This window comes from Rhinatrema bivittatum, chromosome 6 (assembly GCF_901001135.1).
Source record: "Rhinatrema bivittatum chromosome 6, aRhiBiv1.1, whole genome shotgun sequence".
NCBI lineage: Eukaryota > Metazoa > Chordata > Amphibia > Gymnophiona > Rhinatrematidae > Rhinatrema > Rhinatrema bivittatum.
In genome coordinates, this window is record NC_042620.1 from 195790403 (window position 1) to 195815356 (window position 24954).

A 24954-nucleotide genomic window follows, 5' to 3' on the forward strand; every position below is an offset into this window, starting at 1 on the left:
AAGTGGAGAACTTTCTCGCTCGGAGTAAGGAGGCAATCACCACAGTAGAATATTGATGCTTCAGCAACCGAGCCCTCTCAAGGGCCATACCATAGATAAAATAGAGTCAGATCTTTGTGAAGAACAGGCCCCTGCCCTAGCAGATCCTTGTGAGATGGAAACCAGAGGGGAGAATCTGCATACCATGGTCTTCTGGGCGAATCTGGGGCCACCAGAAGCACCATCCCCGTGTGACTCTTGATTTTCCGAATCATTCTGCCCAAGATGGGCCATGGGGGAAAGGCATATAGTAGCCTGCCCTGCAGCCATTCTTGCATGAGGGCATCAATGTCCAAGGACCTTGGATCTCTCCTGCAACTGAAGACATGAGGAACCTTCACATTGCGAGAAGTCGCCAGCAAGTCCAGAAACGAAAGACTCCAGCGATCCACTATTAGTTGAAACACCTCGTTTGACAATTCCAGTTCTCCTGGATCCAGACTCTGTTTGCTGAGAAGTTGGTTCTTACATTGTCTTTTCCTGTAATGGGTGAGGCTGAGATCTCCTGAAAATGCACTTCCGCCCATTCCATAAGTTGGACTATTTCCTGCGACACTTGCTGGCTCTTGGCTCCTCCCAGCCGACTGATGTAAGCCATTGTTGTTGCACTGTTCGACATTATCTGGACCGCTCGACCCTGCAATTGTTCAAGCCACCACAAGTATACCAACCGGATCACATGGGCTTCTAGCCAATTGATACTCCAGAAAGAGACTTCTGTACTCCAGCACCCTTGCGCTGTCAGCTCTTGAAAGTGAGCACCCCAACCCTGGAGGTTTGCATCTGTCGTGAGTACTAGCCAATCTGGTGATCTTAGGAAAACCCCCTTTCTTAGATGATCCGCTTGTAACCACCATTGCAGTTGTGTGCAGACCTCCATCAGTAGATGAAGCTGAATCAACTAGTCCTGAGACTGTGGGCTCCAATGAGACAGCAGAAGAGGATGCATATGAACTCTCTCCCATGGCACCACCTCCAGGGTCACTGCCATCAATCCGAGTACCTGTAGATAAGACTACACTTTCAGGCGTATTGTGTTCATCAATCGACGCACCTGCGCCATCAGCTTCTGAATACGACCCTCCAGCAGGAACACCCTGCCCTGCTTCACACTGAACTGAACATACAGATACTCAAGTGACTGTAAAGGCTGAAGATTGCTTTTGGCCAGATTCACCACCCAACCTAGCTCCTGCAACAAGGAGATCAACTTGCATGAGACCCGGAGGCTCTCTTCCAGACTCTTGGCCAGAATCAGCCCGTTGTCTAAGTACGGGTGTACCAGAATTCCATCCTTGCTCAACTCTGCTGCCACCACCACCATAACCTTGGAAAAAGTTCTGGGTGCGGTGGCCAAACCAAAAGGTAGTGCTCGAAACTGATAATGATGCCCCAAAACCACAAAACAAAGGAATTGTTGATGCTCTGGCCAGATGAAAATATGCAGGTACACCTCTAACAAGTTCAGAGACCTCAAAAACTCCCAACTGTACTGCCATCACAGAGCGCAAGGTTTCCATGCAAAAACGAGTCACATGCAAATGACGGTTGACCCCCTTGGGATCTAGGATGGGGTGAAAAGAGCCCTCCTTCTTGGGCACAATGAAATAAATAGAATATCAGCCCATGTTTTCTTGAGACATGGGCACTGGAACCACAGCCCGCAGGCTGGGGAGTTTTGACAACATACACTCCACTGCCTGTCTCTTCTGCAAAGAGTTGCAGGGAGACACTATGAACATGTCCCGAGGAACAATGCAAAACTCCAGCACATAGCCATCTCTTATCACCTCCAGAATACACAGGTCTTATGTGATTTCGACCCCAGGTGTGGGTCAGCACATAGTCATTGGGAGGCTCAGGGGACCTATTACTCGAGCATGCACCCCATCTGGGCTGCCTGGGACGAAAGGACTAAGACCTACCCAAAAGGACAAGCCATCTGAAAGGTCGCTCCTCTGTAGGGTCGAAAACGTTTGGATCTCCTAGTATGACCTCTCATGCTGAAGGAGCACTGCGTCTGTTTCTTATCCTCTGGCAAACAAGGAACCTGGGACTCACCCCACTTATTGGTCATTTTCTCCAGCTTGCTCCCAAACAAGAGCGAGCCTTTAAAGGGCAACTTCATAAGGTTAGACTCAGAGGTTGTATCGGCCGACCAATTTCTCAGCCATAACTGACGCCTGGCCGCTATTACCGAAGCCACTCCCCTGGCCAAAGTGTGGACCAAATCTGCCAAAATGGCGGCTGCTGGTTCCATCACTGCCCTGGAATTCACACCAGATTCATCAATCTCCTGAGAGAGAAGTAAATAAGAGCAAGCCACCAGGGAACAACAATAAGAAGTTATCTGCAAATCCATTGCCATTGCCTCAAAAGCCTGCTTAAGGACGGCCTCAATTCTCCTATCTGGTGCATCCTTCAAGGCCGCTCCCCCTTCTACAGGAATAGTGGTCCACTTGGTGACAGCACACACAAGCTCATCCACTTTCAGAAAGCACAATTGCTCTCTCGCAGCTGAATTCATGGGGTAGTGTCCTTCCAAGGCTCACCCCCCTTTAAAATTAGCTTCCGGGGCGCCCTACTCAAGATCAATCAATTCTTGAATGGCCTCCATAATAGGGAAGAAACATGAGACTTTACACAAAGAAATCAAAATAGGATCTTTCTTTCGCTCAGACATGGATTCAGCCCCCAGTATCCCAGCATCTTCAGTGTCTGGAAATCACACATCTCTATGAAAGAAACTAAACATAGTTGTATACGGCTCCAATCCCAGAGGAATTTCCACATCGTCTAGAGAGTAAGGATCGGCTTCATTAGCCATACCATCCGGGTCCCTATTGGGAAGACCTGCAGCAGATCTAGGCGTACTCAGACGCTTACCCTAAGCACCAGACATGAGGATTTCGCTACCTGCAATCCTGACCTGTTAAGGTTGGCCAGGGCAGAGGTCTGCGTCTGAAGAAAAGACTGGAGGTCCATGAAAAAATTTCTACCCCAGAAAAGGCAGAGAGATCCATGCCAAAACCAGGGGGCATCTGTCCTGTGCCCACTGAACTACATTCCACAGCTGATGAACCAATTAGGGGAGCTCCAAAATCAAGCAACCCCTCTGGCAGCTCTTTTCCCATTTCTGCATCAGGCTGGGAAGAACCAGGCTTAGTAAAATCAGATAAAGGCAATTCCCCCCGAGCCTCCAAACAGCGCTGACACAAGTTAGAGGGAATGCCAGGCTGGGATGCCCGAATTTGACAAACAGCACAGAGGGTAAGGCACTTAGGTTTCTTTGCTATAGTCTGTCAGAACGCTTTAACAGGGATCCGAGAAGAGTGCATCCAGCTGTATTCGTGCTGCAAAAACTAGGCATCCAAACTTTAGGTGTCCAAAAATTAAGCATTCAACACTGCCTCAATGAGCGTCCAGAAACTGAGCTTCCATGAGTCCGCTCAGATTGCACACGTAAATAAGCATGTGCGTATGAATGCCCAGAATAGTCGCCCCTGTGCACCCAACTGGGTGTCCAACCAGGTGCCCAACTAGGCACACAAACTGGGTGCACAAGCACGAACCAACGGAACTGAAGAGGGAAGCCTTATGCACAGGAAAACCTCACAAAACGCCGCTGTGGCCTACCACATGGCAAACAAAAAAAGCCTGAGACCAAGGCCTAGACAAAAGGCTGCTCAACCCACCAAGCTGCTCACATCCCCTACGTTCCCCCGGAAGCAGGAACGAACATTGGCTCGGTGCACCGAGCACGGAGACCAGAGGGGAGAGGAATCCCTACAAAACTCCCTTCTTTTTTTTTTTTTAGTACTCTTTACCTGAGCTCAGCCCATCCCAGCTGTGTATAAGCTCAGTCTCTAGCTGCAAGGGGAGAGGGCAAGGACCTTAACTGCCGTGCTCAGTTTCCTGCAATGCTTGCCTTTCAGCTGTTTTTTGTTTTTTTATAGCTAACTCCACGCCGGCTGAAAAAACCAGCTACCGGAACAAGGCACTCATCTGAGGGAGGAATCCAAAAAGATATCATCTCAGGAATTCTCAGCTGAGGGAGGAACCATAAGGTATCACCACAAGAGAGTGGGGCGTAATAAGTCTCCTCCTTTTCTCCTTTGAAAATGTTTTAAGCAATCCCAGTAGGGAGATCTACGTCCACCATCTGCTGGAGATGGAGAATATTGGTGGGCTGATATCAGTGCAGGGGTCTATATACCGTGATGTCAGCTTTGCTCCATCTCCATCTGCTGGTAGAGGTGCATAACCCACCCAACTGTCCTTATGCTAAGAAATGCTTATTTTTGTGCATTTATATCTAAGGAATTTGAAGGCTGTTATATCTCCTCTCTTTGACTTATCCTCTTTGGTATAGATATTTAGGGCCGCATGTATTAGTCATAGAGCTTATAGTGCTGAGACTGGAGCATTTTGGCAGCCTCTCTCTGCACTGCCTCTACTTCACAATATCATTTTGGAGGTTTAGTCTCCAGAACTGGAGACAATATGCCAAACATAGGCTCGATAATGACTTATAAAGAGGAATTACAACTCAGAATGTAGCAGTTAATGAAAATTAACCGATCAGTGGGGTACCTCTGAGCTTGGTATTGTTGGAAAAGCGTTTCATGTCACTGTGCTGAACTAAACTGAGTTAGCTACTACTGACTTGTTTTTGAGCTACTAGGACTTCCGTACTGCTCCATATGTGTACTTATTTGCTTCCTGTTTCTGTCTAACTTGAATTGCTGGCTACTTATAGCTTCATTACATCCAGGGCCCCTAGTCTCCTGTGAATCTGCAGCCACGGGAAAGGCCACTAAATCAGCCCTTCCTGCAAAACTGGGCCAGTTACCACGGAACTGCCACGAGAGATAAAAGGGCCGAGCTGGATCGGGCAAAGAAAGCAGCGGCGATACCATTAACTCCTCTCTACCTCCACCAGACGATTCTTCCCAGCCCCATTGCACCTCCTCAGATCGGGTGGCTTGCAGGAAGAGAGCAACAGCAGCAGTATGGCTGCATCTTCTTCTTCTGTCATCCAGGCCCCACTGTTGCTTTTTACTGTGAGTAAACACTGCAGTCAGGCCCGGGTGAGAGGAAGAGGACATGGCCAAACTGCTGTTGCTCTCTTCCTCCGTGCCATCCCATCTGCAGAGGGGCGTAGGGGATCCCCATCCCCCCACCCCTGCTTAGTCAGACAAGAATGGCTATCTTACCAGCAGGAGCTTCCACTGGAGTCCAGCTTCCTTTTCTTTTTTTTTTTTAATAACCTTTATTGACGAGCTGCAGAGAGCACTTGAAAGCTCAACCTGCAGAGAAAAAAAACAACCTAGGTGACTTTTTTCTGTTGGGAGTGGGGAGAAAGGGGGTAAAGGTAATGAATCTGAGGGATAGTGGAGAGACTGTGAGAGGTGCAGAGCGATTGGAGGGGAGAACATGAGGGATCTGAGCTGTGGTGGGAGAGAGTGTGAATGAGAGGTTCAGTGGTGATTGGAGGGGAAGAGGAGAAGAGGGTCGGAAGTGTTATGCTCTATAAATGAGGAGATTGGAGGAGAGGGTTTGAAGAGATAGTGACAGAGGATTGGAGGGAATGTGAGTTATGAGTGAGAGAATCGATGTCTGGAGGAATTGTGCGAGAGGATCATTTCTTCCTCGCCTGACCCCAGATCCCCCTCTCCCCCTCCCTCTTCCTGCCTCTCCTCTCTTAATTCTGTGTCTCTATCTTCCTCTATCCATTATCCTTTAACCCTCCTGCCTGAGATCCCTTCTTCATGTCCCTCTTTTGAGATCTCTTCTCCTCCAGCACCAGCAACTAAGATCCCTCTTCCTCTAATAAAGAGCCACTGAAATTAACTGGACACAAATGTCAGAAAAGGACTTCAAAAGTAAAATAAAAACTGCAAATTTAAAATGATACAAAGTTTGCCACTGAAATTACTAACCCTTGCTGCAGAATCTTGACAAATTTGTCGCAGGAAACCAGGGGCACTGATTATTCCAAAAAAGAAGTGTTGGTTTACTGCTCCTGTTTGTTGTTTGTTTTTATTTAAAAGGCATTCTCTTATCTAAATAAACTCCATTGTGCCACAAATTTCTTACAGGTATCAGGACCAGTTCTTTTTAATATCCTTCGGCTCGATCCAGTAAGGCCGCGGTAAAAACAGTGAGGTAGTGTCAGGCGCACCCTTCCTCCCCGCACGCACAGTTCTCTTCACTAACTCCCCGATACTCTCCTCTAATCGCATGCAAATGCATGCCGCGGCTGTGAAGCGTTAGGGAAGGGTTATGCCCGCGCAACCCATTTTACTGTATAGGCGCTGTAACAGCGCCTATACAGTAACCTGGGTGCGCTGGTACCTGTCATTTCAAATGACATTTGAAATGACAGGCACCAGGAAGTGTAAAAAAGTTTAAAAAGTGTAAAAAACAAAAAACCTGTGTGTTATATAAAAAAATAAAACAATTTTAAATACCTGTCGGAGGGCCGTGGGTCCAGGCGGCCGGTGGGCGGCGGGCAGCCATCAGCGGCATCCGGTAGTCCCTTCTCCCTTCCTCCCTCCCTCCCCTGCCTGGATGAGCGCCAAAATCGCACGGGCGGGTCGGCAGCGGGGGGGGGGGGGGGGGGGCGGCAGCAGGATCCGGGAGCGGCGGGTAGGCAGCAGCGGGGTCCGGGGGGGCAGGGGCAGCGGGGGGGGGGGGGGGGGGGGGGGGGGGGGGCAGCAGCAGGGGGGCGGCAGCAGGATCCGGGAGCGGCGGGTAGGCAGCAGCGGGGTCCGGGGGTGGCAGCGAGATCCGGGGAGCCAGCAGCGGCAGCATGTTCGATCGCGCAGGCAGGTAGGTGGCAAAGTAAAGATGGCCGCCAGCACGGGAAAATCGTGCAATTGGCCGCTGAAGACGTGACGTCACACCCCGTGACGCCAAACGTCGTGACGTCACGTCTTCAGCGGCCAATTGCACGATTTTCCCGTGCAGGCGGCCATCTTTACTTTGCCACCTACCTGCCTGCGCGATCGAACATGCTGCCGCTGCTGGCTCCCCGGATCTCGCTGCCACCCCCGGACCCCGCTGCTGCCTACCCGCCGCCCCCGGATCCTGCTGCCGCCCCCCCGCTGCCGCCCCCCCCCCCCCCCCCGCTGCCCCGGCCCCCGCTGCTGCCTACCCGCCGCTCCCGGATCCTGCTGCCGCCCCCCCCCCCCCCCCCGCTGCCGACCCGCCCGTGCGATTTTGGCGCTCATCCAGGCAGGGGAGGGAGGGAGGAAGGGAGAAGGGACTACCGGATGCCGCTGATGGCTGCCCGCCGCCCACCGGCCGCCTGGACCCACGGCCCTCCGACAGGTATTTAAAATTGTTTTATTTTTTTATATAACACACAGGTTTTTTGTTTTTTACACTTTTTACACTTACCATAGCAGGCCCGAGCCTTGCTACTTTTTCGTTTGTTTTTTTTTGCCCTGGTCCCGTCCGGTCTCCTGCAGCCCCGTCCGGTCCGGACGGGGCTGCAGGAGACCGGACAGGACCAGGGCGGGTAAGCAATGTTTTTACCCTACACTACACTACACTAACTCCTACTAGGGGGAGGCGGTAAACTAGCAGGTTAAGGCCGCGGCAGAACAGCGGGTTACGGAGGAGATAATATCAGCGCCCGTTACAGTATCGCAGGGGAATAGCTAATTCCTTCATTATACAGCTTTTTCGTTCATTTACATGCCGGGTGCGGAAAGGGTTATGCGTCTGTTTTCAGAAGCGATACGGACGCGTGAAACTGGACACTGTATCGCCGAACTGCCTTGCGCGCCCGAATTGTGCGCTACGAGCACGTTACAGACGGGCAATCCTCGAGCGGACGATACTGGATCGAGCTGCTTATTAGCTATCTTGCAAAGGTCTTAAGGTAAAAATACAGCTGCAGATAATACAAAGGTCTGCACAGGGTAGACACAATGCAAAGAGTGGAAAAAATGAAAGGGGACTTTCAAAAAATTGAAAGAATGGTTTAGGGTTTGAAGCTGTGCTTAAATACAAAAAGGTATACAATTATGCATTTGGTACAAATATATTAGCCCTTTATAACTAAAAGGACAAGAACCTAGCAAATGTTAAACAAAAAAAAGAGACTTAGGAGAAATCATTTCAGATGATTTGATGGTTGGCAGTCAATATAGTAAAGCAGCAGAGAAAGCTAGCAGTATGCTCAAATACGTAATCTGAGTAACACACTAGATGAAAGCAGAAAGAGAGCTGCTGATAAGGTACCATTTCATATCCAGGACAGTTTGAGAAACAGATGCAATAGCAGTCACTCTCCTACCCTCTCAGACCTCAGCGGTCTTGCTTTCCAGCCCTTTCTCCCATCCCAGATCTCCCAGTTCCCTCTCCCCTCACAAACCCAGTCCCCAGCAGTTGTGCTTCCCAGCCTCCCAGGCATCCCATCCAGATTCATATACAGTGCAATAATACAAACACAAAAAAACATCACCATTTCTCATAAGACAAAATCAAGAAATATATATCCATCATATTAGTAAACCATACTAATAAAATAGAATATTTCGAGATGACAAATAGAGCATCTAATAAATAATGATAAAACTTTAAACATTTCCCAAAAATCAATTAAATATTTCAAAACAGCAGACATATCAAACACCCCCTCACCGTACCTGGGAACTTTTAATTTCCAGTCACCCTGAGATTGTCCTGGATTAGCGGGAGGTGGGGTGAGAGCAGAAGAGGAGGGAGCACACAAAATGTCTTCACTCTCACGCTCATATATACACTCACATTCATTCACACACATCCTTCTACCCTCTTTTTCTCGCTCCCCTCTTCCCTTCGTCTGTTACCCACCCCTTCCCTGTCACCCAACCCCATTTCCTTCACTCTCAACTCTTCTCTCCCATTCACTCACCGTGCCCTCCACTGTTATTCACCACCCTCACCAATTTCTTTCCCCCAAACTCCACCCTTCCCATCCCTCTCACTCTTGCCCCACCATATGACTCACCCCTCCCCCAGTAGTCCTAATCTTCTTCCTGTTGGCCAGATGAGGGGAGCCCACCTGCAGGTCCTCATCTGGCCCACTGCTTGGCATCTAGTGCCTAGCTCCTTCTGTCTCATACACACACTCATATTCCCTAAGGACGTCCCTGTTCCTCGTCCTCCAGGCCCGGTTTTCAGGCTCTGACAATTTCGGCCCCAGGAGAAGGGAAGCACAGAGACTATCCTTGTCTCTCCCCCCCCCCCCCCCCCCCCGGCACCATCAGCACCGAAGGAATCCAACCAAATTCGGGCAGTAAAGGAGGAACCGCCGTTCCCAGAATACCAAGCATGCACGACATATGACTCCAGTCTAAGGCCAGAGCCTGCCCCAGATATAGGAGGGGAAGGGCCCTTCAGTGTAACTGGAGATCTCAGGGCCCCCTTCCCATGATGAACTGAAGTGAAGCAGTGCAATACAGGAAAGTCCAATCTGGGAGCAGAGCCAGGGTAGTGAAGATCCGAGTTTAAGCAAGCAGCTCCTGGGTAGCCCCCAAGCTTCATTTCCACTGTCGCTCATATCAGATCCCTCCTGTGGAAGATGCAGCACCTCGGGCTCAATCTGTTCCTGAATTTCCATCTACATTTTTTTAATTTTGTTTCCCCTTGGCTGTGCTCCCCACCCCCAGGCCAGAATGAGGGAGAGCCAGCTCGTCCTCTCGCTCTGGCTGCTTCTGCTGTTGCTGAGTGGCCACTGGGGCTGGGCTCTGGCTGGCTAGGTCAGCATGTGCGGAGCCAACAGCGGCGTGTTCTACTTGGGCGCGAGGTACTTCCTGGACTTGGATCCGTGCTTCCAGTGCACGTGTTCAGAGGCGAGGCCAGCCTGTGCCCGCCTTCTTTTGCAATGGCACACTCTTCCGTCTTCCTGCCGCACGGGGCCCAGCCACCTGACTTTTTCGTTCGGGCCTGCTTTTGCAGCAAGGCCCGGAGTTTTCAGGAAAGTTTCTGGGTGCCTCTTAAAGAATACCAAAAAAAAAAAGGGCCCCAGCGCCTCCAAAAGCCCGGCGCTCTTTGCCCCTTCCACCCCCTTCCTTGGAATGCCAATAGTTTTCAAATAACAAGAATGCAGACACAATATAACGTGTCCAAGAGGCTACCAGATTCAAGAAATAACTGCATTATCAAGCAGGTGTAATCTACTATCAAAATGCCCATAGATCTAGAACCCACTCTTCAGTGCCCCCAGGAAAGGATTACTGTACTCTGGATCTTATAAGGGAGGAAAAGTTATCATGGTGCTATGATCAAAGCCCACATAGCTTCTGACTGGGCCAATATAGGTAAAACATTCCAAAAGAGGTGAAGATCATATGAGAGCATCTCCCTCAAGAGGTGCATGACACCCAGGAGTCACTAATAGACAAAAGTATGGGGTGTAGAAAACACATGGTCAGACTGACCTACAATATTATTGAAATGACATTTAAGAATCTCCACAGCAAAGACAATCAGGGGCTCCAATATTTAGAAAGACAATTTGTGCCATTAAGTGCCTAAGCATCACAATCATAAGAACATAACATAAGAAATGCCATACTGGGTCAGATCAAGGGTCCAACAAGCCCAGTATCCTGTTTCTAACAGTGGCTAATCCAAGTCACAAGTACCTGGCAAGTACCCAAACATTAGACAGATCACAAGCTACTATTCCTTATTGACTAGTAGCAGTTTATGGACTTCTCCTCTAGGAGCTTTCCAAATGTTTTTTTAAACTTATATACACTAACTGCCATATCCACATCATCTGGCAATGAATTCCAGAGCTTAATTATGCATTAAGTGAAAAAGAATTTTCTTTGATTTGTTCTAAATGAGCTATTTGCTAACTTCATGGAGTGCCCTCTAGTCCTTTTATTGTCTGAGAGAGTAAATAACTGATTTACATTTACCTGTCCTTTAATAAATTTTGTAGACCTCTATCATATGCACCCCTCAGCCATCTCTTTTCCAAGCTGAATAGCCCTAAACTCATTAGATTTTCCTCATAGGGGAGCCGTTCCATGCCTTTTATCATTTTGGTCGCCCTCCTCGGTTCTTTCTCCAGTGCAACTATATGTTTTTTGAGATGCAGCGACCAGAATTGAACACAGTATTCAAGGTACGGTCTCACCATGAAGCAATACAGGGGCATTATAACATCCACTGTTGTATTCGCCATTCCCTTCCTAATAATTCCTAACATTCTGTTTGCTTTTTTGACTGCCACAGCACACAGGCTGACGATTTCAATGAATTATCCACTATGACACCTAGATCTCTTTCCTGGGTGGTAACTCCTATTATGGAACCTAACATCATGTAAGTATTGCAAGGGTTATTTTTCTCTATGGGCCGGATTTTAAAAGGGTTACGCGCATAAGATACGCGCGTAACCCTTTTAAAAAACCCCTGCGCGCGCCGAGCCTATTTTGCATAGGCTCGGCGGCGCGCGCAAGCCCCGGGACGAGCGTAAGTCCCGGGGCTTGCAAAAAGGGGCGGTCGGGGGCGTAGCCGAGTGCCCCGACACAGCGGCCTGTGTCGGGGCCTGCCGCGCCAGAAGACAACCGGCGCACGTAAGTTACTACTGCCCGGAGGCAGTAGTAACTTTTAGAATAAAGGTAGGGGGGGTTTAGATAGGGCCGGGAGGGTGGAAGGAAAGTTCCCTCCGAGGCCGCTCTGATTTCGGAGCGGCCTCGGAGGGAACGAGCAGCGCGCGCAGGGATCAGCGCGCGCAAGTTGCACAAATGTGCACCCCCTTGCGCGCGCCGACCCTGGATTTTATGAGATATGCGCGGCTACGCGCGTATCTTATAAAATCCGGCGTACTTTTTTAAAACGTACCTCTATATGTATCACCTTGCACTTGTCCACATTAATTTCATCTGCCATTTGGATGCCCAATCTTCCAGCCTCACAAAGTCTTCCTGCAGTTTATCACAATCCACTCGAGATTTAACTACTGTGCATAATTTTGTGTCATCTGCACATTTGATCACCTCACTTGTTGTACTGATTTCCAGATCATTTATAAATATATTAAAAAGCACAGAATCTCTATACTTTCAACTGAGTCCACCAATAAGATACTCCAATTCACATCTGGCAGGTTAACATTTCAACAATGGCATACAGAGTCATTAATACCTCAGAAAAATGTCTACAAGCAAATGCCAGAAGTCCGAAAAATAAGACTGGAAGGTTAGAATGTATGGCGCTAAAGGAAGATATAGACATAACAGGCATCTCGGAGACCTGGTGAAAGATGATAACTAATGGGATACAGTAATACCAAGGTACAAATTATATCATCATGGTAGGACAGATAAAGTTGGTGGAGGGAGTGGCACTGTGTGTTAAGAATAGCTTAAAATCAGACAGGATAAAAGTTTTGCAAGAAAAAAAATGCATTCTGGAATCCTTATGGATAGAAATTTCAAAGGTAAAAGGGAAGAGTATACTAGTGAGGTTATAATACCATCAACTTGGATAAGATAAGGAAACAGACTGCAAAATGCTAACAGAGATTAAACAGGCTAGTAAAATGAGCAACATGAGAATAGGAGACTTCAATTACCTGAGTTTTGAATGGGTAAATGTCACATCAGGACATGCAAGTGAGGTAAAGTTCTTAGATGCCATCAATGACTGCTTCATGCAGTAGATGGTCATGGCACCAATGAGAGTGGGGGAACTATATTAGCTCTATTTCTCAGTGAAACGCAGGACCTGGTACAAGAGATACAGGCGGTGGATCCGCTTGGCAACAGCCATCACAATGTAAGAAAATTTGACATAATCACAGAAAAGTGATTATTAGAGGAAAACTACTGCAGTAGCATTTAATTATAAAAAAGGTGATGATACAAGGAAATTTGTTAGAAAAACATTTTGAAAGGAACAATCTACAAGGTTTGCAGGAAGTGTAGGCACTGTTTAAATTTATCTTTGAGGCCCAGACAAAATGTATTCTATGCATTAAAAAAGGTCAAAGCAAAACCAAATAATTGCCGGTGTGGTTTAAAAGAGAGGTGAATGAGGCAATTAAAGCCAAAAGGGCCTCATTCAAACAATGGGAGGCAGACCCAAATGAGGAAAATAGACAAGCATAAGCACTGGCAAGTTAAATGTAAAAAGGTAATTATTAAGGCTAAGACAGAATTTGAAAAGAAGCTTGCCATAGAGGTAAAAACAAGTACATTTGAAGCAAAAGCCCCGTGAAGGAGTCAGTTCAGCCGTTAGATGTCCAAGGAGTAAAAGGAGTGGTCAGAGAGGACAAGGAAATAGCAGAAAAACTAAACAAGTTCTTTGCCTCTGTCTTTACTGAGGAGGATGTTAGGATCATACACTGGAAACATTTTTTGATGGTAATGACTGAGCGACTAGATGGAATCACTGTGAAATTGGAGGATGTAATAACGCGGACTGACAAACTAAAGAATAATAAATCACGGAGACTGGATGGTATTCATCCCAGAGTTCTGAAGGAACTCAAAAGGAAACTGCAGATCTATTTCTGGTGATTTGCAACCTATCATTTAAAACAACCATGGTACCAGAAGACTGCAGGGTGGCCAACATGACAACAATTTTTAAAAGGGCTCGGGGTTGGGGGAGGGATGATCCAGGAAACTACAGACTGGTGAGCCTGATGTTGGCGCCAAGCAAAATGATTGAAGCTATTCTTAAAAACAAAATTAACTGACCACATAAATAGACATGATTTAATTAAGGGAGAATAAACATGGGTTTCACAAAGGGAAGTAATGCCTTGCCAATTTACTAGATTTTTTTGAGGGTGTAAATGAACATGTGGACAGAGGTGAGCTGGTAGCTATAGTGTATTTGGATTTTCAGAAGGCGTTTGACAAAGTCCTTCAGGAGAGAAATTGGGAGGTCATGAGATCGGAGGCAATGTTCTATTGCAGATTGGTAACTAGATAAAAGATAAAAAGCAATGGGTAGAACTAAATAGTCAGTTATCCAAATGGCGAAAAGTCATTAGTGGAGTGCCTCAGGAGTCTGTATTGGGACCTGTGCTATTTAGTATATTCATAAATGATCTAAAGAAAGGAACAATGCATGAGGTGGCCAAATTTGCAGATAATGCAAAATTGTTGAGAAATTAAGAGCAGCAGAACTTTGTAAGACTAGAAAATGGGGCTTCTAAATGGCAGATGCAATTTAATGTGGACAAGTGCAAAGTAAAGAATAAAACTGCACATCCATGAAAAATAATCTCAACTACAGGTACACAATACTGGGTTCCATGTTAGGAATCACCATCCAGGAAAAGGAGTCCTTGTGGACAATACCTTACAATCTTTAGCTCAGTGTGCTGTGCCAATAAAAGAGGCAAATAGAATATTAGGAATTATTTGGAACGGAATAGAAATCAAAACTGAAAATATAACGCCTTTGCATAGATCCAAGGTGCGACTGCATGAGTATTGTGAGCAGTTCCGGTTGCCCCATCTCAAAAACACCATAGTGAATATAGAAAAGGAATAGAGAAGAATGACAAAATTATAACGAAGGGGGGAGACCATGTGATGCTTTGAGACTGCAACAGTGGCTCCCACCCAATCCCATCCTTTTTATTATCTTTGAACTCTGATCTTGGTGAACAGCCTAAATACTCAATAACAAAGATGTGAGCGGACAAAGCCACTAAAGCATGGAATACCACTGAACAATTGGCAGCTGAAAAGCAGGCCTCTCGGATCGAGCATGTGTTCCGTTTCAATGAAGCCGCACAGCAGTGAAACAGAATGCTATGCTTGATCCGGTTTAAGTACAAGCTTCTCTGGTCAGTAAAACAGAGTATTTCTGTCACCTGATAACCCTGAAGAAGAAATGCCATTCTAAACACTGAAGCGTCGGGTATATGTTTTGAATATTCGAGTCTTTGCACCATCTTCGAGTGGGATCCCTGATGGTAAAACCAGTGTTAGAGAAGATGGTGATTTCAAAAAAGACATATATGCACTGAATGTGAACAATTTGACAAATGTGAATAATTTGATGAATTCACCACACTCCTAAAGAAAAAGTAGATGAGATGAATAGTATGGATTGCATCAGAGGCTTTATTTGCATATAAAGTAATATTTTAAAAAATATGACATTTTACATGAGCCTCTAATAGCCTATGATTACAACTATGAGCACAATAAAAGGACATAAGTCATAAGAATAATTTATGCAGTCCCAATACCTTAAATGATGGTCATGAAATTCATTAACCTACGATTTATTTACTGCTGGGAAGGAATGAAAGGTTTATGATAGCTGGAGTATATGGCAGGGCCTCTCTGTTATGACTGTATCTCTGATCTTATGTATTTTGCTTGTTTTGCTGTACATGATTTAGAACATAAGAACATGCCATACTGGGTCAGACCAAGGGTCCATCAAGCCCAGCATCCTGTCTCCAACAGTGGCCAATCCTGGCCATAAGAACCTGGCAAGTTCCCAAAAACTAACTCTATCCCATGTTACTATTGCTAGTAATAGCAGTGGCCATTTTCAAAGTCAACTTAATTAATTGCAGGTAATGGACTTCTCCTCCAAGAACTTATCCAATCCTTTTTTAAACCCAGCTACACTAACTGCACTAACCACATCCCCTGGCAACAAATTCCAGAGTTTAATCATGCGTTGAGTGAAAAAGAACTTTCTCTGATTAGTTTTAAATGTGCCACATGCTAACTTCATGGAGTGGCCCTTGGTCTTCTATTATCCGAAACAGTAAATAACAGATTCACATTTACCTGTTCTAGACCTCTCATGATTTTAAACACCTCTATCAAATCCCCCTCAGCCATCTCTTCTCCAAGCTGAAAAGTCCTAACCTCTTTAGTCTTTCCTCATAGGGGAGCTGTTCCATCCGCTGTATCATTTTGGTAGCCCTTCTCTGTACCTTCTCCATCGCAACTATATCTTTGAGATGCTGCGACCAGAACTGTACACAGTATTCAAGGTGCGGTCTCACAGAGGCATTATGACATTTTCCGTTTTATTCACCATTCCCTTTCTAATAATTCCCAACATTCTGTTTGCTTTTTTGATTGCCACAGCACACTGAACCGACGATTTCATTGTATTATCCACTATGACGCCTAGATATCTTTCTTGGGTGGTAGCTCCTAATATGGAACCTAACATTGTTAACTATAGAATGGGTTATTTTTCCCTATATGCATCATCACCTTGCAGTTATGCACATTAAATTTCATCTGCCATTTGGATGCCCAATTTTCCATTCAGGTCTTCCTGCAATTTATCACAATCTGCTTGTGATTTAACTACTCTGAATAATTTTGTGTCATCTGCAAATTTGATTACCTCACTTGTCAAATTTCTTTTCAGATCATTTATAAATATATTGAAAAGTATGGGTCCCAATACAGATCCCTGAGGTACTCCACTGCCCACTCCCTTCCACTGAGAAAATTGTCCATTTAATCCTACTCTCTGTTTCCTGTCTTTTAGCCAGTTTGTAATCCACAAAAGGACATCACCACCTATCCCATGACTTTTTACTTTTCCTAGAGGCCTCTCATGAGGAACTTTGTCAAACGCCTTCTGAAAATCCAAATACACTACATCTACCAGTTCACCTTTATCCTCATGTTTATTAACTCCTTCAAAAAAGTGAAGCAGATTTGTGAGGCAAGACTTGCCTTGGGTAAAGCCATGCTGACTTTGTTCCATTAAGCCATGTCTTTCTATATGTTCTGTGATTTTGATATTTAGAACACTTTCCACTATTTTTCCTGGCACTGAAGTCAGGCTAACTGGTCTGTAGTTTCCCGGATCACCCCTGGAGCCCTTTTTAAATATTGGGGTTACATTAGCCACCCTCCAGTCTTCAGGTACAATGGATGATTTTAATGATAGGTTACAAATTTTTACTACTAGGTCTGAAATTTCATTTTTTAGTTCCTTCGGAACCCTGAGGTGTATACTATCCAGTCCAGGTGATTTACTACTCTTCAGTTTGTCAGGCAGGCATACCGTATCTTCTAGGTTCACCGTGATTTGGTTCAGTCCATCTGAATCATTACCCATGAAAACCTTCTCCGGTACAGGTATCTCTCCAACATCCTCTTCAGTAAATACCGAAGCAAAGAAATCGTTTAATCTTTCCACGATGGACTTATCTTCTCTAAGTGCGCCTTTAACCTCTCGATCATCTAACGGTCCAACTGACTCCGTCACAGGCTTTCTACTTTGGATATATTTTAAAATGTTTTTACTGTGAGTTTTTGTATCTTACGGCCAACTTCATTTCAAATTCTCTCTTAGCCTGTCTTATCAATGTCCTACATTTAACTTGCCAATGCTTATACATTATCCTATTTCTTCTGTTGGATCCTTCTTCCAATTTCTGAATGAAGATCTTTTGGCTAAAATAGCTTCTTTCACCTCACATTTTAACCATGCCGGTAATCATTTTGCCTTCCTTCCACCTTTCTTAATGTGTGGAATACATCTGGACTGTGCTTCTAGGATGGTATTTTTTAACAATGACCATGCCTCTTGCATGCTTTTTACCTTTGTAGCTGCTCCTTTCAGTTTTTCTCTATTTTTCTCATTTTATCAAACTTTCCCTTTTGAAATTTAGCATGAGAGCTGTGGATTTGCTTACTGTCCCCCTTCCAGTCATTAATTCAAATTTGATCATATTATGATCACTATTGCCAAGTGGCCCTACCACTGTTACCTCTCTCACCAAATCCTGTGCTCCACTGAGAATTAGATCTAAAATTGCTCCCTCTCCTGTCGGTTCCTGAACCAATTGCGCCATAAAACTGTCATTTATACCATCCAGGAACTTTATATCTCTAGCAGGTCCCAATGATACATTTACATGGTCAATATTGGGGTAATTGAAATCTCCCATTATTACCGCACTACCAATTTGGTTAGCTTCCCTAATTTCTCTTAGCATTTCACTGTCCATCTCACCATCTTAGCCAGGTGGAAGGTAGTATACTCCTATCACTATAATCTTCCCCAAAACCAAGGGATTTCTACCCATAAAGATTCGATTGTGCATTTAGTCTCAAGTAGAATGTTTATCCTGTTGGACTCTCTGCCATCCCGGACATAAAGCGCTACACTGCCTCCTGGGTGCTCCTCTCTGTCATTGCGATATAATTTGTACCCCGGTATAGCACTGTCCCATTGGTTATTCTCCTTCCACCATGTCTCTGAGATGCCAATTAAGTCTAAGTCATCATTCACTGCTATACATTCTAATTCTCCCATCTTACTTCTTAGACTTCTGGCATTAGCATACAAACATTTCAAAGTTTGTTTTTTGTTTGTATTTTCATTCTGCTTTTTAATTGATAGGGATAAGTTAGAATTTTTTAGCTCAGGTGAGTTTTTAGTTACAGGCACGTGAACTACTTTTCTTATTATTGGAACCTCACTTTCAGGATGCCCTAATTCTAATGCTTCATTAGTATCCTTTGAAGATACCTCCCTCCGAACCATGCACTGCTGAGCGACTGTCAGCTTTCCCCTTTGTTCTAGTTTAAAAGCTGCTCTATCTCCTTTTTAAAGGTTAGCACCAGCAGTCTGGTTCCACCCTGGTTAAGGTGGAGCCTATCCCTTCGGAAGAGACTCCCCTTCCCTAAAAAGTTCCCCAGTTCCTTACAAAACTGATTCCCCAGTTTGGCTTTCTGTTTGATTTTACTGAAACAAGAAATAAACAGTAGAAAAAATGATAAAGGGGATGGAGAAGCTCCCTTTTGGAGCAAGGCTAAACAGATTAGGACTCTTTAGCTTGGAAGAGAGACGAATGTGAGGGGATATGACTGAAATGTATAAAATCATGAGTGAGGTGGAATGGGTAAATAGGGAATGATTATTTACCCATTTAAATAACATTAAGACTAAGGGACATTCTATGAAACTAGCAACCGCCAGATTAAAAGCAAATCATAGGAAGTATTTTTTCACTCCATGCACAATAAAGGTATTGAAATCGTTGTCAGTGGTCAAGGCAATTAACATAGTGGGGCTCAAAAGAGGGATGGACATGTTCCTGAAGAAAAAATCCATAAGCAGTTACTAACCAGGTAGACTTGGGAAAGCCGGCGTTTACCCCTGACTGTGAGCTACAAGAAATAGATCAACTATTTGGGATCCATCAGTACTTGTGATTCGGACTTGCCACTGCTGAAGACAGATGCTGGGCTCGATGGACCTTGGTCTGACCCTGCATGACACATCCTATATTCTTGAGCAGAGGCATGTTGAGGCAAGTCTGTTAAGTGATCTAAAGGAATCCCTGTGGAATCTTCCTCCTCCCCTGACCGCCAGGGTACACTGAGAGATGACGCCATTGGAGAGGAAGACGATCGAGAAGGAAACATCTGTCAGGAAGTCAAAATGAACTGATCCCACCTCTTGCTCTTCCCATCATTGAAGAGACTTCCCTGGAAGAGGATCTATCTGCCACTTCAGGTAGAGCGATTTACACCTCAGAGGAACACTGAATAGCCCCATTATGTGGGAACATTTCCTCCATCCTGGAAAGGAGAGGCTCAAACTCTCTCTTCAATCTTCAGGGCATAAAGAGGCAAAGCAATTCTTCCCCAGTTTCAATAACCTGGCTCCCACAGGCTGAGGGACTCTGTGTTGGAGTTGGAGAAGAGACATCCTCTTCATAAATCCACATTGGCTCATCCTAACTAAGGACTTCCAACACCAGTGTCACCGAGTGGGAACTCTGAGCACAGTTTTGACTGTAGAACTTGGCGTCGCACTGTGCTCTCTCTCACTGGCTGGCACTAGATCTGGTTGGAGGTACCAGCAAAACCTTTTTTTCTGTTCCATAGCAGGATTCTTCCACTTATGCGCTTAGGCACTCTATTCTGACATGAAAGCAGTCTTATGAAGCCGTACTGAGGAGATGCTCATCAAATCCGGTTAGAATAGAGGCTTGCTGCCATGGGAGTACTGGCTTACAGGGCCTATGCTGACTTTCACTACTAATGCTGCTGCTGGTATCTGAAAAGTGCTTCCATTTAAAGCACTTATGACACCAGTTGAAGGTTGTGTGACCCCATTTGGCATCCTGACGCATAGGTTTATTTATTTATTTACATTTATAGGCAGCCCATCTGAAATTCTAGGTAGTTTACAATTTTACACTCTCAAATGAAATGACATTATACAACTGGGAAGTTTAGGAAGCCCTGCCCTACTTTATATCTCCTTCCTCCCTCAACATATCTAGTCTGGTCTTTGCAGTGACAGTCTTGGGCTGGGAGCCAAGCACCAAGGCATCTTCCAGAACCCTGCAACTGTGGGCCCTGAATCTGACCACTAGGTGTCACCTTGAGCAATGACCACAAATCTCTACCTCTCCCTCCACCTAAGGGCTATGAATGCTGGCTCCGCAACATCCCCAGCCAACCCAGGGAGCAGAAAATCCAATGTGGGAACAGAAGTGGTTTGTAGCCAAAAAAAAAAAAAAGTCATCCTGGGGGTAGGGGAGAATGCAGGAGGGGGAGAAGTCTCCCCTCCCTTCCTCTCTCCTCACTTTATTGCTGGGCTTGTGGCTCCTAAAATCTAAAGACCTTGCACAATAAGCTCCTCACCCCACACACCTGGTTGGCTCCCTTTCTAAACAAATTTCACTGCTTAGTCTCTTTAGATTTCTCTGCCTCAAATCCAATATGTCTTCTCAATTGTATCTAGGTATCCACACAATCATTTAACATGACCAATCCACATTACAAATAGCGGTTAGGGACTGTTAATGAAGTGGGAGGTCCTGGGTGGCTGGTATCTGTACCGGGGACAATAGAGAACATCTCCAACAACACTGCCATCTTCCTGGAGCCAGGGCTCAGGTTGAAGTTGTAGCCAGGAGTAAGGGTGCCACAGCTCAGGGAGAAGGTACTTCCACAATCGACTCCCAGGCCAAGTATGTGACTGCTGCTTCTGGCTCTGCTCTCTGAGTCCCCGTCCCCCCCCCCCTCCCTCCACACCAGTACAGGCTCTCACTGCTGCAATGGGACTTCTCCTTCATAATGTTTTGTTGGGTTTGTTTTTTTTTATTATGAATAGGACCAGCACTTACCCCATTTTGGAGGACATTGCCAGGTCCGGTTATGTTTCCTGTGCAAGGTAGTTGTATGCAGTCTGAAACAAACCATCCCTCCAACCCTTTTCCCCATCCAGCAATCTCTGCAAACTGGGAACTTTTGAGTTGTAGCCACCCTGAGATTCGAGGTGAAGGATGGGGGCTGTGCAGGCACCACCTTTCTCTCTTCTACAGCCATCTCACCACCCATCCATCACATTCTCTATCTTCCCCCTTCCCTTCTAGGGATGACCCCCCAAGACTTTCTTCTTCCATATGGACAGGCACATAGGGCTTGTGCATAGGGTTGCCAACTGCCCAGTTTTAGACTAGACAGTCCGGTTTTCAGCTGTGTACTGACTGGACACTTTTGAAAGAGGCTCCTTCTCTTCCCACAGCTTCCTGGTTTTAGGGACAGACAGATCCGAGAACAGAGCTGCTTTCCTGCCTGATTGCCTCCTTTCCTGTGTTGTGATTGGATGGGATGGGGAGGGGAATCCTCAGTTCCCAGTGGCTCCACAGATCTCTGCAGCAATGCCCTCTGGGTCCCTTCCCCTCCCTCACTGAGTGCTGGACCAAGACCCGAGAGAGGGCGCTGCAGCAAGCCAGCCAAGGGATACAGGAACAGAGGAGGGGAACAGTCACAGGGTGAGGAAAGGGGGGCGTGTGACGGGGTCTATATACCAGCCCGGGGAGGTAGGTCAAAACCCCAGAAACAAAAACTCCCCGGAATCAAACACCCTAGGGGAGGGGGAAGAAAAACCAGGCGACACAGAGTCAGAGAGTTATGCTACTTCCTTCCCCCTGTAGCATCAGAGAAACCAGAGGCCCAGGTGTAGGAAAAGGAGGGTGGAGCTACCCCTCCCCAGGAACCAATCCCTGGTTATCAGGGGAGGAGTCTCCATCCTATAAGAAGGAGCCAGAGCAGTTTTGCTCTCCTTCTGGGGATTAAGGAGGATGTATTAGGACCTTGCTACCTGTTGCTTTGGAGGACTTTGTTACTGGAAGCTGCCTCTGCAGGAGAAAGGATAGCAACCATGGTGCCTGGGAAGGTGAGCATTTGGATTCAAAACCTTCCCTTGGGTTTTTCCTTTTTTTCTGAGAACTCTTTGCTAAAACTGCCAAGCGGGTGGAACTATCTCTGGGGAAAAATTGTGAGAACCCAGAGGTATTAGGGAGGTGGCAGTTAGGCCCATAGGGCCGGACTTAAGTTTCTTGGGGACTTATGTTTGGATAGTTTTGTTGTCGGGACTATTCTTTTTGGATACAGAGGACTAGAATATAAAGACTGAGCTTCAAGGGCAGAAGCCAAGCTCAGCATCCGCTGGCTGGGCCTGGAGGCTCACCAGGCAGAGTACCTGCCTCACAGCTAGCCACTGCGGGTTTGAGTCCCACCAGGGGAACCAGTGGAAAAACTTATAATTGAATGCCTTTGGACTTTTGACGTGCCCGAGAGTGTTCCTAGCCAGGTAGCCAGTCCGGGAAACGAGCAGTGGAGTCCATCAGCCGTCGACTGGCTGACAGAGAGCCAGAGGAGGACATGGAGGGAAGGGAAAGGGAAAATAGACACATGAGAAGCAAGGGAGGAAAGACGGAGAGGGTATGGAAGGAAGGTCATAGGCAAGGGGAGAGGCAGGAGAGATGGGGAAGGAAGAGACAGAAGAGGTACAAAGGAAACAGGAGAACAGAGGAGGAAAGAAGAAAGAGGCAGGCACTGGGGAGGAGGGAAGGAGGAGGGCGAGAACAAGCCTTGGGGAGGGAGGGAATTAGAGCAGGAGGGCAGCTATATGAATGCCAAAATAAAATTGGTAGGAATGATACACCTACATATTAGTGACAATTTTGAGCTGATCACCATTCTGGGGCCAGCATTACTTTTTTTCATTGCTGCAGAATTGGCTCCTGATGTAGGTTTTCATGGTCCCCTGAAACAGGTCTGGGGGGTGGGGGCAGGGTGCCCCCAAGCAAGGCATTTGCCTGAACACCCAAGCCACAAAGGGTCCCCCAGCCTGCCCAAAGCCAAAGGTTAGCATGATCCCTGGCAGCAACTTTCAGGCCATGGATAAAATTAAAGAAAATCAGCATTCACAAGCGCTGCTACAGCCCTGCTTCTTCCATTGGTTTTCAGAGTAACAGAAACCCATATTGGAAGGTGCAGAGCCTGTGATCATACCCATCTCATGAGCCCCGTGCTGGATTGTCTCTGATGTGTCCCTGCCCTGAAGATCACCTCTGTTGCCAGTGCCAGGCAGGAGCCAGCCAAATATGAGGAGAGGTGAGGAAGCAGTTGGGGCTGACTGAGTGGGAGAGAAAGGAGTCATGGAGGGAGGGAAGCTTGAGGGTGAGAACCTGGAAAGGAATTTGGGGCAGGGGAGGGGGTAAAGTGCTGGAAGAAGAGCCCCCATAAAGTGACCATGGTGAGGGCAAAAGCACCCGCTATGGGAGGGCAGAAGGGTCAGCAGACAGGAGAATGCCCAAGGGGCCATGAAAGGGGGCTAGAAGAGGGAATGCACCCAAGAAGGAACTATGAGGGGGAAGGGGGCAGGAAGGAGAGGACTCAGGAAATGACAGATGAGGATAACTAGAAGCGTGCTCAGGAATGGATGATAGGTAACTGGAGGGCAGAAAAGATCAATTCCAGAATCTGGGGGCTCCCTCAAATGTCTGCCTTGTGCCTCACTATATCTAAAGCCAACCCTGCCCTAGAGAATCATGTAGGCAGAGCTGTTAAATAATCAGATGCACTGTTTTCTTAGTTAAGAGGTATTATGCTTCTTCCCATCTAAAAGGGTTTTTTTTTACTCTAGGCCGGGCATGTCAGTTCTGTCTGTATGTTACTTGTAGTGTTTAACTCGGGTTCACTCCCAGCACTCCTCAACTGAGGAACTTGAAATACTACCCCCAAGAAAATGATATGGTGATTCATATTAACAAATACATTAATTTTCATAATCCAGTTTTTCACTACTCCTATAAAATGTATGGAGTTTCAGAGAGGTGCGAGATAGCAGCGGTAACTTTGCTAAACATTCAAAATATCACAAAAGGGAGATCGCAGATGTCGAACAGCTTGAAGCGGCGGTACGACGTAAAGGAGTGCAAACACTTCAGAGGTCGGTATAATGCGGACGATAGCATCCACGAAACTCAGAGCGACGCCCGCATCCCCCACCGTCTCGCTGCAAGGGCAGGAAACAGGATGTGTCCTAGGCTCGCGCCATCACAGGCTTCCCCGGGCCGCCCCAGCACGCGACCTCACGAAATGTAAAAAGGGTCAAAGACTCCCACTCGTAGAATTACCAAGATTCTACAAAACGGATCTGCATGAACTGCGGGCGGGGGAAATAGAGCTGCAAGTGTTACCTCCTTCCACTTACTTCGGTACGATTAGATTGGCTTTCCTCAGCGCGCTGTGCACAGCATTGCAAAAATTGCTTGGGGTAGACGCACAACACCCTCCTTTCTCTCATTATAGCTCCTCCCTCCCCTTTCTTAAAGTGCCAGTAGCCTCTGTAAAGAAATCTACAGGAGCAAACGTGAAGGCATTAATATAGATCCAGGCAGGGCTGGTTCTAGCTTTTTACTGCTGAGTGCGAAAAATTACTGTCCTGCCCCTCACCCCCCATTCATTCGGTGTCTGTCCCGGGCCCATCAAATAAAGCCCAGCTCTGACCTGCAATCTATATATTTTTTTAAACTGGCATATCCCCCACCCCCACCCCAGAACCCCATGGATAGGGAAGGGTATAAGGTAACCTAGGCAAACCTTACAGCCTTGCACGCATGCCATCCCA

The 24954-nt window shown here is 46.5% G+C and overlaps 1 protein-coding gene across 5 annotated transcripts in view; it reads right to left on the reverse strand.

The window, feature by feature from the left end:
* Window positions 1-24637, reverse strand: part of METTL21A (methyltransferase like 21A) — a 59409-nt gene extending 34772 nt beyond the window's left edge. For 2 of the 5 annotated variants that reach the window (XM_029606362.1, XM_029606364.1), the window contains exons 1-2: window positions 24538-24637; window positions 5256-5348 (exon numbers count right to left, since the gene is read on the reverse strand). The gene's annotated coding sequence lies outside the window, so the exon portion shown is untranslated. Of the gene's footprint in view, window positions 1-5255; window positions 5349-24523 lie in introns of all 5 variants that reach the window. The other 3 variants (XM_029606363.1, XM_029606365.1, XM_029606366.1) reach the window with 3 other exon arrangements.
* Between the last annotated feature and the right edge of the window lie 317 nt (window positions 24638-24954).